The sequence below is a fragment of the Monodon monoceros genome, unplaced genomic scaffold, assembly GCF_005190385.1.
Source record: "Monodon monoceros isolate NGI ecotype Baffin Bay Population unplaced genomic scaffold, NGI_Narwhal_1 Super_Scaffold_13, whole genome shotgun sequence".
NCBI lineage: Eukaryota > Metazoa > Chordata > Mammalia > Artiodactyla > Monodontidae > Monodon > Monodon monoceros.
In genome coordinates this window covers 85772621-85789144 of record NW_021703769.1, presented here as the reverse complement: position 1 = coordinate 85789144, position 16524 = coordinate 85772621, and the positions used below count along the sequence as shown (strand labels likewise).

Sequence of the window (16524 nt, the reverse complement as noted above, 5' to 3'; positions counted from 1 at the left end):
CGGGGCCTCGCCGCGCGGGCCTGAGGGCGGGCGCAGGGCCGAGCCGCCGCCGCCGCCGCCGCCGGCAGGAGAGGAGGAGGGGCGCGGGGAGGCCCGGCTCGCCGGAGTTGTGCGGGCTCCGCAGGGCGCGCGTGTGGAGCCGGCCGGCGGCGGGGAGGGGGTTATAGCGCCGCCGCCGCCGCCGCGCCCCTCCCCCGCCCCCTCCCCCTCGCCTCCCCCGGATTCCGGGCCCACGACCCGCACCTCGGAAGCGTGCGGGGGACGCACGGGCCGGGCAGGGCCCGGCCGCCGCCGCCGCCGCCGCCGCCGCCTCCGCAGTGAGCACACACACGCGCTCACGCAGGCAGTAAAATCCATCAAGGCCCCGCTCCCGGCCCCGAGCACTGCCGCCGGGGCTCCCCGCGCACCCCTCCCTCGAGCTTGCCCACCCTCCAGTGCCAGCTGCAATCCTGCAGCACCGGACGGGGAGGGGAGGAGGCCGCCGCAGAAGTGCCGCCGTCGCCGGCTCGCCTCTCTCGGGCCCCAGCGGCGGCAGAGGGCAGCGCCCAGAACTGCTACGCCAAAAAGGGCAAAAGCGAGCCGGCCCCCGCCTCCCGCCCCCCGCCCCGGCGCTCCGGCTTCTTTCCACGGTTTGGATCATGGGCCCCTGCCTCCCCCTCTCCATAAAAGGAGGGGGAGTGAGTCTCTAGTGAGAGGTGGGGCGGGTTTAGGGGTGCGTCTGGGGCACTCACCTGGCGGCTGCCACGCGCCCCCGCCCAGAATCCGATGACTGGGGCGTCTGACTGAGGAGCCTCCACCCACAGTCCACGAGGGGAGAGCGCCCAGGTCGGAGGAGGGGGCTGCAGCGTGCCTCGTCCCCACCCTGGGACCCCTCATCCTCCAAGTCCCCGCTGCCTCGTGGAAAGCCGGGCGGCGGCCTGAGCCGGGAACTCGAGGGGTTGGAAGGCAAGGAAAAGAAAAGAGCCGCTCATGAGGCACCCGGGAGTCTGAGCCTCCCGCGCCGGGATCCGCTGGGCGCACAGAGCGCCACCTCCGGCCGCGGCGCCGCACAGAGCGATGCGGGGGAGAGACGCGAGGGAGGCCGAGGCCTGAACTGGGCCAGACGGCTCCCCCGCCACCAAAGGGCGATGCGCCGGGCTGGGTAGATTCCGCCTGCCTAGACCTGGCGGAATCGCACCCCGGCGGCGGGTCCCTCGAGGGGGCGGACGAGCCCCGGTATCGGCTAAAGGGGTGACGTGCCAAGCGACCCCGAACCTAGACGGCGAGGCCGTTAGAGGCGAGGAGACTGCGGAGCGGTGGGCGGCCGAAGGAGAATTCCGCCTGCCCTAGCCCTCCACCCCCACGCCCCCATCCTGTGGATTAGGCCCTTGCCCGCCGCGGCCGCCCTCCCGCCAAAGGCAGTAAAGGCGCAGCCCCGCAGGCGGTCTTTCATCCTCGGCTCCATCGGCTCTGGCATTTCAAAGGCGGAGTCCAGTGGGCGCTTGGGGGGCGCTCGCCTTCCCCCAAATTCCTGGGGGGAGGGGTGGGCCCCTCCTGCGATTACCAATGGGCCGGGGCTACCAGCGCTCTTCCACTGGCCTCCACACACCTGCAGCCCGCCAACGCACCTGCCTCGTCTACCGTAGCCCCACCTGCGACCTCCCCCCTCAAGCGCGCTTTCAGGGGTCAGGATGAAGGATGACCGAGGCAGATCGTTTAAAAGCACGTTTGAGCCAGCCCTTGTCCACCCAGGTGGACCTCCATTGCTTCGGAGGGAGACCACTGGACGGTTTCTGGACGGCCGCCAAAAGCACACTGCCAGTACTCAGGCTGCACCCCGAGCAGAGCCCTCCGTGGCTCACTCATCCTGATTGCTGACTGCAGCACGTCTGGTTGAGCCTCGGATTCCTCGCAGGCAGAGGGGACCCGAGGACACTTCTTTGGGGTGAAAGGACTCGGTTTGATAGTGGGTGTGGTAATGAAAGAGGAAAGGTCACCTTGTATTGCAGGGGGGGTGGGGGCAGGGGCCCTTCCGGCTCTAACCTCTGTACAGAGGCTCGCTGGTTCCTGGGTGTCCCGCCACCTCTGAGCAAACCTCGAAGGGTGATTCCCTCTGTGCCCCATCCCGGCCTGGCAATTCAGGGGCTCTCGGTTCGAGTTTGGGGCGGAGGGGAGGAGATCTGGGAACGCGGAAACGGGGGTGGGGGGCGCCTTCTACGGGAGCGCCAACCAAAGCTAGGCGGGGAGAGGGGCAGGCCTGGGTGCATCCACCACCGGGACTGGAGATCTGCGGGGGGGCGGCGCAGGCATCCTTCTAATCGCTGGCCGCTATTAAAAATAAAACCGCGGCGCGTCGTCATAGCGACCACGACAACAGCGGCTGCGCGAGGGTGGCACAAACTTGTGCAGCCGCGCGACAGCCGTTTTGGGGGGAGACTCGGGGCACGACGCGCGTTGGCGCACCAAGGCCTGCCCTGGGGTGGGACAGGGACCCCCAACCCAGCCCGCCCCACCCTCCCCCCGGATCCTCAGAAGAAACTGGCAGAAATAGATCCCTAGAAGCTGTTTCCTAGACCTTGGACTGTCTTGACCAAGAGGTCACCAACTTGGATGAGAACCCACGCACGCGTGGACTTCCCAGCCCTGGCACCTCTCCCCGACACCCCTCCCCGTTTCAGACTCTGGCGTCCTCATCTCTGGAGAAGGGGGCTAAGTGGGAAGGCGGTTTCGGATGCTCGGCGGGAGAGGGGACCTCACTCCGGAGGCCGGGCGCGTGGGGGCTCCAGCACCTGCCCCTGTCGGCGATCCTTGCAGCTCAGGCGCGGTCACATGCTGCTTTCTGTCCGGGAATCGAGTTTCACTTCCAGCCGCTATTAGGCGGTTCGCACGGTTCACTGCAAACATTTGATAAAGAGGCTAAATATACATTGGAGTCGGAGGAGGCGTGGGCGGCTGTGGTGAGCGCGTGGGCGCGGCGCTGCAGGCTCCGCGGGGCATCCCCGCCCAGGGCGGGAGGCCGGCTCGGACCGCCGGCCAGTTCCCCGCCCCGCGTGCGCCCCCCCAATCGTGCGCCCCCCCCCCCCGCGTGCGCCCCCCTCCCCGCCCCCGCCACACACACACACACACACACACACACACACAATTCGGACCCCAGACCCGGGACACGTGACCCGGGCAGGCTGCGGGCGCCCCCAGGCCAGCCAGAGGGCCCCTGGCGGAAGAAGGGGGCGCTGCGGGGAGCTCCGCTGGTCGGGGTGGGGAGGTGCCGGTGGGCGGTGAAGGCGCACCTGGCTGCCCGGGATGTCCGGTCGCCCCCGGAGCCGGTGCTTCCGGACTATCTCGGGCGTCCCCGGCGCGCCCCGACGTGCCGCGGACCTATAATTAAGGTGAGTCAGGTGCTCCGAATAGGAGCAAAGGGGGGCTCCCGGCGCAGCTGGGGTAACTGTCTGGCCGTCTGCCCCTCGCTGGGTTCCCTCCGGCACCGCCCATGGCCCCCGCACCCTGGGAGGAGAGGGAAGGGCCTTGGCCGTTCCTTAGAGGTGGTGGGCGGGGGGCTTCAGTAAGGACCTGTCAGCCAGCCCAGCACTTGGTGGTGCGCAGCCAGCATTTCACCCTACAAGCCCCCCTCACCCCACTCCTGCTCTGCCCTGTGCAGTGCCTGCCTGGGACCTGGCACCAGTCGGCGCTCCATTATTGCTCTCATCATTTTTTTCACAGTGGGAGTCATGACTAATATCTACTGGGCACCTCGGTCCCTGAGTGACCCCTGAGAGTGGAGAGCTGCCCCACCTCCCATTTGACAGATACCAGGAAGTCAGGCATTTGCCCACAGCCGCAGAACGCTGTCTGAGGTGGTCGCTCCTGGGCCGTGGCTGCTCAGGACGGGCTCTCCCTGTGCTCCAGAGGAGACCCTCAGGCCGGCTTGTCCTGCACTTCTCAGACAGGCATGCCGGATGATGTGGCCACCTGACAGTGAAGGCATCAGGACTGGAGCCCACGTCCACCTGATCCCCAGTCCCAAGGTGCTCTAGCTGCCCTCTGCCCCTTGACCTTGGCCTTGAGGTGGTTTGTCCCTGCACTGCCTTGAGTCTGTTCTCTCATCTGAAAAGTGGGGGCCGATAACCTTACCATGCCCGGCTGCCCCCCGCCATTGAGCCTCCTGCCCACGAAGGCAGCAGCCTTGCGCACACGTGCAGGGCCCGGTGCCCTGAGGCAAGGGCACAGCCGCCCAGCTGCTTTCGTCTGGGTGGTGCAGGTGGGGGCCAGCGGGGCGTTCAGACCCAGGCCTCTGCCGGGTGCCAGAGCAGATTTCAGAGCAATTTGTAATGACGAAACAGCACATTTCCCTTTATCTCTGGGCAAGGATTTCTTGGTTCAGGGCACTTAATCCAGGAGCAGCCTCAGCTGAGTGGGCACCGCTCCTTGAAGATCAAAAGTGCCGGGCGGGTGTTAATTAAGTCGTCATCTCAGGCCGCCCCAGGCCCCAGCTTGGGATCAGGCCTTTCCAGTCCAGCCTCCCCAGAAAGGGAGAATAGGCAGCCAGCAGCCCAGGAGGGCATTCTCAATGCTGATTTTAACTCTCTATTAAACATTTTTATTTTCCTTTTTCAATACACAGACAGCAATGAAGTTTTAAATAGCACATGAGCCCACAGTCGTTTTGTGGCTATTTTGTGAATAAAGACCTAAGGGAAGGAGCACTGGGGGAGCTTCAGGAACCGACGCCAGATCTGGACTGTCCAGGACAGGAGCCACTAGCCACGCAAGGCCATCGGGCATTTGAAACATGGCCGGTCTGAGCTGTGATGTGCTGTTGTTAGTGTAAAACACACGCAGCCTCCAGGACTTGGTATGAAAGTGAAGAGTGTAAAATTTCTCGTTAATAATTTTTACATTAATTACCTGTTAAAATAAGATTTTGACATATTGAGTTCAGTAAACTGTATGATTGCAATTAATTTCACCTGTTTGTTTTTCCTTTGTTTAATGTGTTTACTAGAAAATTTTAAATTCCGTATGTGGCTTTAATGACATTTCTACTGGACAAGGCTGGTCTAGACACCCGGAGCTCATATCTACTTGGTAGAGGTAAGCAGGTGAGTGTGAGTGTAGGGGGTGGCGGGGGCGGGGGGCGCATGTCCTGCCCTGAAAATCCTGAAGGACCTGGAGACCAGCAGAGCTGGGGGTCTGCTCTGCCCACCCCTCGTTGCCTCATCTGCCATATGACCTTGAGCAAACTCTTTAGCACCTCGGAGCCTCAGCTGCCTCCTCTGGGTAACAGCCAACTCACAGGGCCACTTGAGGAAATATTCACTCGTTCACGCAACAGATTCTGTGCCAGGCACTGGGCGCGGCACAGGGATGCAGCGCTAACACGATGCCCTCATGGAACACACAGTCTCTTCAGGGAGCAATAAACAAGTGACAAGTAAGTGTACACTCTTCCAGGTCAGGAATCTGGGGTTGTCAGGAAGGCCTGTTTGAAAAGGAGCCAGTGCGGGGCTTCCCTGGTGGTGCAGTGGTTAAGAATCCGCCTGCCAATGCAGGGGACATGGGTTCAAGCCCTGGTCCGGGAAGATCCCACATGCCCCGGAGCAGCTAAGCCCGTGCGCCACAACTACTGAAGCCCACGCACCCTAGAGCTTGCATGCCACAACTACTGAGGCCACACACCGCAACTACTGAAGCCCACGCACCTAGAGCCCATGCTCTGCAACAAGAGAAGCCACTGCAATGAGAAGCCCACACACCACAATGGGCTTTATTTAATTAAAAATAAATAAAAAGAGCTATTTCATTTTAAAAAAAAAAAAAAAGAGAAAGAAAAGGAGCCAGTGATGAGAGGATCGGGATGGAGCATTCTAAGCAGAGGTCACAGCATCCCGTGCAAAGGCCCTGAGGCAGGAACCGGCTTGGTTTGTCGAGGACCAACAAGAGGGGGTGGTAGGAGGGCATGGGCTGGGACAGACAGGTGGGCAGTGAGCAGGTCACACAGGCCTTAAGACCAAGTTAGGGATGTGGATTTGTTCTAGGGGGACAGAGGCCACTGGAAGGCTGTGGGCAGGGACACAACATGTAGGGACATAAACAGAAACTCTACTGACCACCGGCCACCTGCCAGCCTGCCAGGCCAAAGCAGCTAACCGCTCCCCCCACCACCACCAACTCCCAGGGTCTTTAGGACTCATGGCCAATTCCAAGGGTTCACGTCTGGCTGATCACCTGGCTTGAACCTATAGCTAACCCACATCTCCTTCCCTGGGGGCCGCCTGCAGGCCCTGTCCCTCTGTCCTGACTGTGGATGGGGTGGGAGGGGCCTACATTCCCCCTTGGCCTTCAGATTTGACAGGGCTCGCCCACCCCGGCCCCCCCCCAGCGCCCCCCAGCCCCGCAGGCAGAGGTCGGAGCCTGGGGCTCACGGCAAGGTGGGGGACACGCCTCACTGGCTTTCCAGGCCTCCTGGAGGAAAGGTGGTGAGATGGTGTCCTCCAGAGAGACGGGCTCACTGGATGGCAAAGGCTTCCTATGTCCGGGAAGCCAGCACCTCCCTGGAGCAGAAGGCACAGGTCAGACCAGGGCTGGTGGATCCACACAGAGGTGACCTCGGCTCACAGGGAGCAAGGAATCAAAGTGGCCTGTAGAGGCGGGACTGAGGGGTGAGCAGAGAAACTTCCAGAGTGAAGAAGACCAGGGGCTGTGAGTGTGAGAAGGAAGGTGCAATACTATAGAGCTGGGATAATCAGAGCAGCGTGGCTCTCAGACCAAAGGGCCCAGAAAAGGCTGTTCTAGAGGAATCGAAAGGGTTATTTATTAAATGCCACTGGGGCAGTTTAGAGAAACTGCCTGACTAAACCCTCACTTCCTCTCGCCACTAAATACATTTCAATGGATTGAGAAAATAAGTTGTTAAACAAACGCTTTGGAACAAACTCAACCACGTGTGTCTTGGTGGAGGTCCACACCCTCCCCTGCAGCGTTCTCACCAACACCGTTGCCTTGAGGAGGGGGAGACACACCCAGGTTCAGAGAGGGTCCAGCAGACACCTGTTCCTGACGCTTCAGAAATATCACTGTCATGAAGAGAACACGGGGAGTGAGTTGTTGGGGCCGACGGGGGTTGAAAAGGCAGGACGGTCAGCTCGGCTCCCAGTCCTGGACTGGCTCCTCCATCCAGACCAGCAAGCAGCTCTCAGGACATAACTGGGTCCACCAGAGAAATATTACGTTATTGTATCCAAGTCAAACTACTAGGTGTGGTGATGGTGTCACAGTAATGCAGGAGGACTTCCTTGTCCTTGGGAGACCTGTGGTACCTGGGGTGAAGGGTCAGGATGTTGCAGCTTGTTTTCACATGGTTCAGGGAGTGGGGAGTGGAAGTGACAGATATGGATGGATGGATGGACGGATGGATGGATAGATAGATGCATCTGTATATACATACATACATGGAAGATACATAGATACCTAGTGGGGAGATGGGTGGTAGATGACAGATAGATGGCAGGTGGATGGATGGCAGAGCCCAGGTGGGGAGAGCAAGTGGGTGCTTAATGCAGGTGAAGGGCACCCAGCCACTCATTGTACTATTGTTACCACTTTTCTGTAAGATTGAAATTTTTCAAAATGAAAGTTATGAAAAAAATGCTAATTCGTATTTTCTAGTTTTCCCATAGTTGATCAGACTTCTAGAAGGCAGAGAACTTTCAGAGCTCTAGAAGACATAAAACAAATCACATTTGCTATGTGTCACATTTGCTATGTGTCACTTTTTTTTTTTTTTTTTTTGCTTTACGCGGGCCTTTCACTGTTGGGGCCTCTCCCGTTGCGGAGCACAGGCCCCAGACTCACAGGCTCAGCGGCCATGGCTCACCGGCCCAGCCGCTCCGCGGCATGTGGGATCTTCGCGGACCGGGGCACGAACCCGTGTCCCCTGCATCTGCAGGCGGACTCTCAGCCACTGCGCCACCAGGGAAGCCCTATGTGTCACATTTTTAAAGTTCAAAAAGGACTGTCAGATTTGACAGCATAGAAGTTGAAAACAGGTAAAAAATTAAAAAGCCTGAACAAAGGGAATCCTTCAGTTGTGTGTTATAATCATGTTTCCACTGTCCCTGTGTATCTCCATCTGCACAGAATAAGTGTGTCAGGAAATCTTTAAATCACACCATCTGCCGGGGTCTTTGCTCATGTTCTCTCGTCAGAAGACCAGGGAAGACACACAAAAGCGACACATGGGGACAAACTCATGGAGACACTCTACTGCCGGCCGACAATGAAAACGCAGCCCAGGGTCCGCTGTTTCCCATGGGGGGGGACACCGAGCGGGAGGGGAGGGGCCATGGGAGCTGCTTTCCCAGCGGCTGCTGGCCGCGGTCAGAGCTGGCGGCCACTTGGATCAGGAGCCGTGAAAGTGACCATGGTCCCTGACCCCATAATCCCACGTCTGGGCACCTAGCCTAAGAAAATGACCCGCATACAGAACGGCCACAGACTAAAGGGCTCAGGGCAGCGCAACTGGAAAAAGCAAAAGCTGGAAACAACCTAAAACCCCAGGTGTGAACAGACTGTGTTTTCTTAACCCTTCCCCTCTGGTTAGAAATGGCATCCTTCCTTCAGGTGGCAGCTGTCAGGATGTTTCCTGCCACGTGGAAGCTCTGGTGATGTGTCTGCACTCACCCCGTTTTCTCCTGCCGGGTTTTGGGTGCCCTGATTTTCTTTCTTTCTTTCTTCTTTTTAACATCTTTATTGGAGTATAACTTCTTTACAATGGTGTGTTTCTGCTGTATAACAAAGTGAATCAGCCATATGTATACATATATCCCCTCCCTCTTGCGTCTCCCTCCCTCCCACCCTCCCTGTCCCACCCCTCTAGGTGGTCACAAAGCACCGAGCTGATCTCCCTGTGCTCTGCGGCTGCTTCCCGCTAGCTATCTATTTTACGTTTGGTAGTGTATAGATGTCGATGCCACTCTCTCACTTCGTCCCAGCTTACCCTTCCCCCTCCCCGAGTCCTCAAGTCCGCTCTCTAGGTCTGCATCTTTATTCCTGTCTTACCCCTAGGTCCTTCAGAACTTTTTTTGTTTTTTTAGATTCCGTATATATGTGTTAGCATACCGTATTTGTTTTTCTCTTTCTGACTTACTTCACTCTGTACGACAGTCTCTAGGTCCATCCACCTCACTAAAAATAACTCAATTTCGTTTCTTTTTATGGGTGAGTAATACTCCATTGTATGTATGTGCCACATCTTCTTTATCCATCCATCTGTTGATGGACACTTAGGTTGCTTCCATGTCTGGCTATTGTAAATAGAGCTGCAATGAACATTGTAGTACATGACTCTTTTGGAATTATGGTTTTCTCAGGGTATATGCCCAGTAGTGGGATTCCTGGAGCCCTGATTTTCTAAGCGTTAGCAGAGATGCGGCATATGGTCCATGAGGTTGGTGGGGGGCGGGGCTGCTTGTCTGGCGTCTTTTTAATCCAACGTCCAGGCCTGCGTTGACTAAGATTCTGTCTAAGAAACTCAGTTGCTTCTATTTGAAAAGAGACATGTGGGAATCAGAAGCCATGGCTCTGGGCTGGGGGCTGGCAAGTCCCCACCCTACCTGGACCTCAAGTTCCCTCTGAACTGACAGCATTGCCAGGTGGCCCTCCTCCTCCAGGAAGCCCTCCCCTCATCCAAACTGCCAGCCCTGGACAGCCATCCAAGGGCCAGCTGAGCCTGGCTTCAGCCTCTTGCTGACCCTGTGTTGGGGCAAATCATATCACAGCTCCAAGCCTCAGTTTCCCCATCGGGGAAAACAGGACGATGATACTTCGGTTCCAGAGCTGTTGCGGAAAGAAAATGCAGAAGTGATGTAAAGACCCCCGAGAGCGTCGTGGCCTCTTCTCCTGTGGCCATGCCGTCAGCCTGGCCACGTTCCCACTGGCCTGGCGCGGGAGGGAAGGGCTGCCTTGCGGCAGCGCCCTTGGCCTGGTGGGCTGGCCTCTGGGGGAGGGACGGGGATGGTCTTGGCCGGGGTGGCTCAACGAGTCCTCCTGGCGGCAGGTGTCCTCTGGCTGGGGCAGCCGGGATGTCCCCACCCCTGCCCTCCGGGGCCAAGTGAGGCCTGGGGCAAAGGACTTTTCTGTAAAAGAGGCTTCCACACGCAGGCCTGGCCCACTGGGCACGCCCCAGGGGAAGCAACTGGGGGAGTGGAAGGCAGCTTCCCTGAGGCCAGGAGGCCTGGGGAGGAGAGGGGAGGCCAAGACGTGGGGGGAGGGGAGGAGGGGACGGGGAGAGAGGGCACAGGGAGGGCAGCAGGAGAGAAGGAGGGAGAGGGGGAGGGGGAAATAGGGTAGCAAGGAAGGAGGCAGCGAGAACGGAGGAAGCCCCCCCCAAGCCTTGTGCATTATTTGTGGCTGCGAGAAGACGCTCCTCCGTCAGCCTGAACAGGACAGACATGGCCAGTCGATGTCACGACTGTGACCCCCCCACTCAGGGGACACGTGCGCGGTGTGTGGGACATGAAGATACCACCCCTCTCAGCTGCCACACCGGGACCCAGCCGCACACAGCTTCCCCTGCACACGTAGGGCTCCGGATCACAGACGAGGCCCGTAAACGGCCTCGTGCAAAAACAGGGCGATCAGACCCTGGCCCGGCGACTCAGAAGGGAGGGGGTGGGCGAGGAGACCCCCTTTGTCCTTGTCAGGGAAGTCCTGGGTCAGGGGCCCAACAGGAGGCCGCCCCCACTCCCGGTCATTTCCCGGAATGTGAGTTTCCAGACAGGAAGAGAAGTCACAGCCCAGCCCCCCCCCCTTCCAATTCTGTAGATCAGAACTCTTATGACAAGAAGCCAATGCAAAATGCCCAAGGAAATAGAAGGTGACTGCTGGGCCAGGAGCGAGCAGCTTCAGGTGTGGCTGGATCAAGAGGCTCATCTCCCACTTTCTCCGCAGTGGAAGGCAGCACCCACCGAACCCTCCCAGCCCCACACTTCTCAGGGCTTCATCTCACTGGCCCCGTCTGGGACGCTGACTGTAGCCAGGGATGTGGACACATGCTCCCACTGGCCAGGCTGGACCAAGTACCCAGGACTCCTTGGGTCGCCCTTAGCCCCCAGGTAGATGAGACCACACACACCCCGCCTGCCCCCAGCCTCCCTGGGAGGCGTTGCCCTGCCCCGGCTGGGCGACCTCTGAACCTGGCCCCCTGGAGCACCCTGGGAGGGGTGCTGGCATTTGGGGCTCACACCTCTGCTCGGAGTGATGCGGACCACCTCCTTCTGCCTTTGGACACGTGGCTGCCCTTCTGAGGGGAGGTGGCTAGGGCCCGGCCTGTGGCGGCTGGAGGAGGCCTCTTTGTCTGTAGCTGTTTTTCTCAACAAGAGAGAGCAAAGTACGCCACATAGTCTTATCCTCGTCCTGCTGTGACCTGAGGGCACCCCTGGGGTGTGGAGGAGGCCCTGTAGCCTCTCGACGCCTCCATGCGCCCCCCGCCGTGGGGCCTCGGGGGTAGTTACATCCTAGGCAGGACAGAGCCCAGGCCCAGGGCCCAGGGAGCAAGTCCTGGGTTCGAGGACAGCTCCACCCCTGTCGGCTGTGCGACGTGTGGCAAGTGCTTCCCCCCTCTGAGCCTTGTTGGCCTCAAAGACAGAGTGGGTAATACAGCAGAAGTAGATTCGAGATGTTACAGGTGATGCCGGAGACGTGTTGAGCACAGAGCTGGGCGTGTGGCTGAACACAGCCGGTGTCCCACCGCCGGTGATGGAGAGGGTTGTACAGGGTGCTGTTTGCAGAGACGCCATGCTTGGTATACAGCAGGTGCTCAGTGAGCAGCACTGCCCCGACAGCCCTGCAACAGGAGCCCTGGGTGGGGCAGCCACGGGCAGCAGGGCCACACCTGTTGGGTTTTGGGACAGCGGCAGCCCCTCAGGATCCCTCTGCGCCCGGGACACCAGCACCCACTTACCCTGGACGGGAGCCCCCTTCCCCAGGCCGGTCCTGGGGGCAGTGTCCTCCCTAGAGGCCCAGTCTCGACCTCTGCACACTGGCAGGTCCAGGGCCTTTCCTGTCGCCCCCGGCTTGGGCAGCACCCCCCAGCCTCACGGGCTGCCACGCTGCCTCCACGCTGACCCTTCCACAGTGGGATCTCCAGCCCCCGGCCAGCCCTGGCAGAGCCCCCTCCTGAACCCCAGGGCCCTTCAGTCCAGCACCTCCTCCCCTTGGGAGCCCCACAGATGAGTCAACCTTGACCCAACCAAGATGAACCCCCAGACCCACCTCTGGGTTCCCGGGGTTACCATGCCCCCCGCTGCTGGGACCAGGAGTCTCAGAGCCGACCGGGAGCTCTCTCTCGCATGGATCATCTGAGCTGGTTGGAAACTTCGTCGACTCAGCCCTCAAAATGTCTCTGAAACCTGACCAGTCCCCAGTCCATGCCCCTGAGCTGGCCCCAGCCCCACGCCTGCCCTTTATCCTGTGCACCCTCCCACCTCCTCCAGCGCCCCCAGTCTGCACAGCTAGTTAGTGATCCCTTCAGATGTGAATCCGCCCAGGTCATTTCTGCTCCAAAGTTTCCCTAATAAGCTCCAGGACGGAGGTGCCCACCCTCATGTAGAATTAAGTGCTGGGTCAGGCTCCGGGGTGAGCCCAGCCCCTGGTGATGAGGACACAGCTCTGCCACAGATAACAGGTTATAAATAAGTCTGTCCTCCCCACCAGGTTCCCTCTGGCAAAGCTGATGTGGGCAGAGGCAGGCACGCCATGGAGAGAGGCAGCCTTTGGAGCCCAGAAACGCTTTCCATCCGCAGACCTCGGGGTCTGTCCCGGCCCAGCCCCACTCTGTCTCCTGAGAGATCCCTGGACTCAGGACCACCCGCTTTCCAAAGGCAGCCTGGCCTCCTGACCCCGCACAGCTCTTCCACACACCTCGGGGAGCCGCATGGCCTTCGGACACGAGACCAGGCCACTGGGCCCGACGTGGCCAAGGAGAGGCCTCCAGATGTCACAGAGTGTCTGACAAGGACCCCGGAACTCCAGCACGGCTGCAGGGTCCTGTGTGAGGGCAGCTCAGCACCGAGGGACCCAGCCCGAATCCGGGCCCCGATTCTTCTGAGCGTGTTCGGTGTGTAAGTCAGGTCACCCCTGGGCCTCAGTTTCCTGGGAGGATAACATCTGCTGTAGCTCCCTATTCCCACGGAGCAAGTGACCCCAAGACTGAGAGAGTGAAAGCACGGCCCAGGGAGGGGAGCTCGCCCTCCCGTCTGGGTCTCAGAGCGGCTCGGCTGGTGGTTCTGTCTGTCAGCCTGACGGGAAGTGGGGGCTCCTCCGTGGCTGTGGGCCGGAGGCCTCAGTTCTTCTTCCTCCAGAGCGAGCGGCCAGGGCCGGTGGAGCCGCGGCGTCCCGACGGCCTGTCCTGGGAAATCCCCACCGTCGTTTCTACAACATCCACTGGTGACTCCGACCAGCCCTACTCCACCTGGAATCGGGGATCACCAGGGCCCCCCTTGACTCAGAGGTGCCCACTGGCACCGGCACGTGGGGGGACTCCAGCACCGGGCAACCCCTTGACCTCTCAGAAGCAGTTCAGGGGCCTACAAACCACACGGCCTGAGAAGTGGGCGCCCTGCCCAGACCCAAGGGAAGCAGTGACCAGGGGCCTGGCCGAGGCAGCCAGGATGGCTCTTCAGAAGCTTCCCCCCAAGATCCCCGCCCACTCAGCTCTGATCCCCTGGCCGCCCGTTGCCACCTCTGGGTTTGAGGCAGGAGCAGCCCACACACCTGTCCTACCTGCCGCCCGGCCCGTGGGTAGAGGGCTAACCCACCTGCAGGAGGAGACAGGGTGTCAGCACTGACACCAAAGGGTGTGGCAGAAATGAGCTGGGTCACGGGAGGCACTAAAATAGCCAGTGCTCGTCAAGCTCCAGACAGCAACGCCCAGCCCTGAGGAAACCACGGAGGCCAGTGGGCGAGAGTGGACACCCCAGGCAGGCCCTCCCTTAGGCGCTCAGCCGGTGTGAGGACCAGCCTGGACATGGCCTGGAGCTCCTGGCCAGCCCAGGTCTGTCAGGAGGAGAAGAAGCCAGGCTCCCCAGTGGCTCCTCTTGATCCTGGGAGCCAGGGATGAATCCAAGAAGGCTTCAAGGAGGAGGTGGCCTTCGAGCAGAGCCTTGAAGGATGACAGCCAGTAGCAGGGTTCCCCAGGCCAGGAATTTTCCTTCCAGCCTGGCCCCACCCATCTTATCTCTCTCTCAGGGGAGCTGGATCGCAGGGACCTTCCTGTGAAGGGCAGCTGCGCCAGCCCCCCTCCCTGCCCTGCACTGCAGAGCTGTGTGTCACCCGTCTGGAATGTACTTTCAATTCCTCTGCCTCCCCCTCCCCCTCTGCCGCCTCCCCCCCTCTCCTCTGGCTTCCTCTCCTCGCCCTGCCTCCCCCTCCGCTCCCCGTCCCCCCCTGCTGCCTTCTCCCGTCCCCCCTTTCCCTCCCCCCCAACACCACCGCCCCCCATCACCTACACCTGGCCCCAGAGACTGGGTCTGGGAATCTGCAGACTCCCCGCCACCCAGGAGTCTGGGCAGGGAGGGAGGGGGCACCTTCTCAGCCAGGGGAGGGGTTTCCCCATGGACCTCCCTCCCGGCCTGAAGGGAAGCGGCACCTCCCAGCATCCCCTCTTAGCCAGGGCCCAGCACAGGGCAGTCTCGCTCAGGTACGACCGTGAAGGGGTCAGCGTCAACCCAGCAGAGGACCCCACCTCCCCTGAACCTCCTGTCCTCTCCCTTCGCAGGTGTTCCAGCTTCAGGAAGCGACTGAGCAAGGGCTTTCCTGGTGGCCTCCCTGGAGGACGGGCGCCTCTGCCTGTGGTGGGGATTCCCTGGGGCCACATTCTCACCCCTCACCTGGGCGGCCCCTCTGGCCTCCAGCTCCGGCTGCTTCCATGGTCTCCCTCCCCTGGCCGTGGCCCCAACAGGGGGCTGGACGGGGTGTGGCCCCCAGGTGCTGGGAGCAGGACAGAGTCCACATGCGCCAGCCTCCTTCCTCCCATGCAGCCCTGCATGCAGCCCTGCCCTTCCGCCTGCTTCCCCAGGAACCCCTCCTTCCCCACGCCCCTCCCCCGCTGCTCCCAGAGTGGGTTCTGTGTTTCTGCTTCTGAGGAGCTGTCCTGGGGTGGCCAGAGCCCAGCCAGAGAACGTCGTGCCCGTCAGAACTCTGGGCAGGGCCCATCTGCCCATTGGCCGCTGGGACCCCGGCCCCAACAGCGAGCATTTGCAGAGTTGTGGGAATGACCTGTGTGTCTTTTCAGTGGAACGTGCCAGGCCCCCCTCGGCCCCACGCACTCCCAGATTCTCAGGCTGGACGTGGGAGTGGACTGGTCCGTGGCCCCTGCTGTGCCCTGGAGGCCCAGACAAGGTTAGGCCTGGTTCACCCAGGCCTCCCAGCGCAGCACATGGACGGCAGGGAGGAGGGCCCAGGGGCCCAGGAGGTCACCGCATGCCGCGCCGCGCCACGCCGCCCGGCCTCCGTGCGCGGCTGGGCATGTACCCTGCATGGTGGTGAGGGGACACCTGAGGAGGGGCCCGGCCGGCTCTCCTGGGTGGGGGCCAGACCAGAACAGGAGGGTTGGTGACCAGTGGCAGCAGAGATGGAGGGGCCGTGAGCCCGGCCCCCCAGCCCAGCCTGACCCCTCCAGGCCTTACCCGGTCCCCTAGCCGGTCCCCAGCAGGTCGACTCTCGCCGCTGGGCGGCCATCCGTACTTCGCTTCTCTGAGCTCGTTTCCCCGCCTGGGAACGGCCCCGCGGGGCTGCTGGGCAGGCCCAGGGCAGCGGGCCTGAGGGGCTCAGCGGGGCCAGGCACAGCTCCATCCTCCGCACAGCCTAGCTGCTCTGCTCAGGTGGCCGTTCTGGGTCGAGGTGTTGCCTGCTCGAGGCCGGATCCCCCTGAAGCCAAGGGCACTTCTGGGTTGTCACTGGGCCCCAGCGCCAGTGGGGCGAGAGCAGGACAGTGGGAACGGGGAGGGGCCCACCCCGGAAACCCTCTGAGCCCTGGCCAGGCCCTGGGGGCGCTCACTGAGGGCTGAGTGAATCAGTGAGCGAAGCGAGCAGTGAAGGCACCAGCCTCCCCTCCTGGTGGCCTCCTGTGAGGCGGGCTCTGCTGGGTCCACTGGGCCCCTCAGCCCGGGTCCGAAGGCGCCCCTGCCAGGACGCAGAAACAGACACACACACCCAAGGGTCCCAGAAGGGCCTGGGGCCCCAGTGCTAGAGCACCCGCTCCCCGTGGGCGGTGATCACACCCTCCTGCTCCATGCTGAAAGGAGGGGGCCCAGACACAGGGTCCCCCGCCCTTGCACCTGCCCCCCGGGTCGCGGGGACAGTGTGTGGTCCAGGCCACCCTTGGCCAGGACCAGAGCTGCTGACCCCATCCCCCTCCCGGCACCAAGGATGCTTCGGGGCTCCCGGAGTTCACACCCTATGTCCTGAGCACGACTGTGTGGGGTCGGACACGCTAACTGAGGGTCCCGCACAGGAAGGTGTCAACGCCCACGGGCGGGGCATTCCATTCCG

The 16524-nt window shown here is 61.3% G+C and overlaps 1 long non-coding RNA gene across 1 annotated transcript; it reads left to right on the top strand.

Annotated features, from left to right (window-relative positions):
* The first annotated feature begins 3151 nt into the window (after positions 1-3151).
* LOC114894768 lies at positions 3152-4914 on the top strand. The gene is made up of 3 exons (XR_003793307.1): positions 3152-3365; positions 3697-4001; positions 4598-4914. It is a non-coding gene; the product is annotated as an uncharacterized LOC114894768 (long non-coding RNA).
* Positions 4915-16524: the final 11610 nt, after the last annotated feature.